We start from the raw sequence: 3,340 nt of genomic DNA, 5'->3' as shown, positions 1-3,340 counted from the left end.
TAAATTCTGGCGAATTCCTGGAACAGAAAGTCAGTGGTCAAGAAGCATCTATTAAGAGCCTACTGCATGGCAGGCACTGTGATGACTGTTGGCACCATTTCTGCAATAAATCTCATGACCACTGGTTCAAAAGCAATCTCATCACCACATCTGAGCAAGTAAAAAGATCTGGGGTGGGGAGAAGAAAAAGGGACCCTGGAATCTAACAGGGTTCCCTGCAAGAGAAAGGTGAAACTGAGGGGGGAAATGGGAAAAGGATTTGGAGATGGGGGAAGGGAGTTGGGGTGAGGAGAAGGAAGTCGGGGCCAGCATCTAGTTCTTTGTATAGCACAGTCATGCTGGGGTTATTAAAGGGAAGAAGAATGAGACTCTATCTCAGCAGTGCAGGGCAGGAGTCATCAGCAGCGGTTATTAGAATCCTTTCCCCACCACTGAAAGACACTTATCGCTCTTCATCAGCAAGGCTCTCTCGATATGAAAAGAAAAATCAACTTAACAGGTGGGGCCTATCCTTTCTCTACCCCGGGAAAGGCAACTAGCGACTGTGTCTAGACAGTCCCCGAGCTCCACTAGTGCCTGTGCCTAGGGAGCCCCCCACCCCCAGTGTCAGAGGATCAGGGATGAAGACCTTCAGCCTCTACCAAGCCCCCCTGCAGGAGCCTGGGTCCATTATCAGTAAGGGCTATACAGATTCCCAAGTAGGAAATCTTCCAACTGAAACGCCATCACCTGAGTGCTATGTATGCCAATGAAGACAAACCGCAGCCGAGGGTCCCTAAACAAGAATTAATTAGGGTGGAGGGAGCACTGCGCGTGGCCGGAGCTTCCTGAAGGAGCCCCAAGTGGCAAAAAGCTCGTTGCGTCTGCCGTTGGCCCTATCGGAAAGATCCGATCTCCTGGGATTTAGCCAGTGTATCCAGACCCACCGAGGCCATGGCAATCCATACCCTTCGTAGAAACAGCAAATGTTAGTACGGAAAGGGAGCTGAGAGATCGTTTTACAAATGAGGAAGCCGAGGTCCGGCGCGGAGCGGGGGCCGTGGGGGTGGGGAGGGAGGACGGGAATGATTTACCCAAGGTCACACAGCTTGGAAGCGGCGGAGCTTGCCCCGAGGCCTATAATACCCACTGCTTCTTACAACCCTCGGAGATAGTACTCTTCGGCTTGTGCCTTGCTGCTCTGTGGCATTACGGGTCTGGCCCTTTGTCCACTTACTGGGCAGCAAAAGAAGACCCTGAGGTAACGTTTCTGTGCCATTCCAAGGCCCTACCTAGTACCTTCCCACTTCCCTTAAATCCACTAGCTCTTTCTGACTGTGCAGGGCTGCCTCCTTACCCAAAGCCCTATTCTCTCATCCTTTCCTTCTGGTTTTTTTTGGGGGGCGGGGAGAGTAGAAAGCGCAATCGGGGTTAAGTGACTTACCCAGCATAGTAAGTGTCTGAGTAAATGTCGAACTTGAACTTGGGTCCTCCTGACTCCAGGCTCAGTTCTCTATCTACTGTGCCACATAGCTGCCCCCTTTCTTCTTACCTTAGAGAAAAGAATCTTCACCTGAACTCAAGGTTTTAGTTCATAGACTCTGGACTTGATTGGGAAGACGTGAGTTCAAATCATGCCTCTGACACTTACTATCTGTGTGACTTTGAGTAAGTCACTTATCTTCTTTAAGTCTCAGTTTCCTCTTCTCTTAAAATAAAAATGGGGACAATACCTGGCAATCTAGTTGTCAGGTTCAAAAAAAAAGTATGTAAAGTATTTCACATTTTTAAAGCATTTTCAACTCTAGGGGAAGAAGTTTCTGCCACCAACGCACAGTAGCAACTGCTCTGCAATTTTAAAAAATTGAATTTTGTTTTTAAAAATTATCAAGCATTTATTTTTTTCCCCTTCCTTCCCCTCTGCAATTTAGTCTTGAGAGATGTTGAGGCACGGCGAGTAGAGTGATTTGCCCACACTCCTCCCATTAATATATGTCAAAGGTAGCACTTGAACCCAAGTCTTCCTGAACTCAAGGTCACCTCTCCATCAACTTCCTCTTGCCTTTAATAAATGCTTGTTAAATTGAAATTAATTTGATGAGCCAGTTTTCTATTTGCCACACAAAGCAGAAGTGGTGGTTTCTATGGTCATCATGTGCTACATTTTTCTTTCAACTGACTATAGGTTATAAGTGGCTATATAAATGCCTTTTCTTATTATTATAGTTATCTTCTCTAAGACTTTGCTCCTCCAATTAAATCCTTCCTCTCTAGCCTTTTAAATTTCTCCATTGGCTCCTTCTTCTTCAACTTCAAAATGCTCTAGGATCTGCTGTCTTGAAAAAAGCCCCTTTGAATGACGGGCTGACCCTTCTGGCTCCCAGGTCTAGCTAGTGCTGCCCTCAGGCTCTTCCCTTTCTCCCCTCCCCCTCTCTTTGTATGTGTAGCAGAAGCAGAGTTGTTTCTCTGTCGAGACTGAAGGGAATTGTGTTCTTGCCCCTCCTCTCAGTGAAGCAACTGAGGAGGAAGTCTTCCCCTGCCACTTGATGGAGGAATAATGGATGTTTCTGCTGGGCTCACAACCACAGGGAGCAGAGAGATGAACCAAACAACACGGAGACAGCAGCAGCCCAGCAAGTGGGGAGCAGTCCCTGAGGCAAGCCAAGCCGGGGACCTACATAGAGATGGTGCGATCGGGAGCCACGCAGAGAAAGGAGTTGCATGCATGAAGAGAGGAGCATGGGAAGAAGGCAATCCCAGACCCAGACTCAGTCCCTCACTGAAGTCTTCCATCCCAAGGCCATTGAGGATTACCCTCCAGCTACAGAGAGAGACTGAGTCTATGGCTAGAGTCATTAGTTTGGAGGATCCCGAATACTCTTGGGGTGGGAGATTGAAAGGATACTTTTTATGAATGCTATAATATGGCTGATTTGAGTTCATTACTTTCACATTTCTTTCTGCCATGATTAAATGCTTATCGTTCGATTCTGTTCTTTTCCTGAATCCATTAGCATGGTGCCCAACTGAAAATGTAGACTGGTACGATCTACAGTTCCCAATTTTAGTACTGGGTAGGGAGGGGGCAACATAAATAAATTGCCATTAGAAGTTCCCACAATTAGAACCCATACCTACGCATGTCCATAGAGGGAAGGATTCATTGACTACACATGCAACTAATTCCCTTTCCTTTTGCTGAACGCTTCTTTAACACGTCACCGGGATTTACCTGGACCATTGCAGTAGCCTCCAATTGCCTCCAATCTCTCCCCCTCCAAATTTCCACAGAGCTTCCAAAGTGACTCTGCTGAAGTGTGGGTCTGACTCCATACCAGTAACACCCCACCCTCGATAAACT

The 3,340-nt window shown here is 47.1% G+C and overlaps 1 long non-coding RNA gene across 1 annotated transcript; it reads left to right on the top strand.

Annotated features, from left to right (window-relative positions):
- Nucleotides 1-347: 347 nt before the first annotated feature.
- On the top strand, nt 348-2,965 carry LOC110215473 (uncharacterized). The gene is made up of 2 exons (XR_002326521.2): nt 348-1,240; nt 2,489-2,965. It is a non-coding gene; the product is annotated as an uncharacterized LOC110215473 (long non-coding RNA).
- The last annotated feature ends 375 nt before the right edge of the window (nt 2,966-3,340 follow it).

The sequence above is a fragment of the Phascolarctos cinereus genome, unplaced genomic scaffold (assembly GCF_003287225.1).
Source record: "Phascolarctos cinereus isolate Bilbo 61053 unplaced genomic scaffold, phaCin_HiC Scaffold_3;HRSCAF=262, whole genome shotgun sequence".
Lineage (NCBI taxonomy): Eukaryota > Metazoa > Chordata > Mammalia > Diprotodontia > Phascolarctidae > Phascolarctos > Phascolarctos cinereus.
Note: the sequence above shows the minus strand (reverse complement) of the source record. Positions and strands in the feature narration are given on the sequence as shown.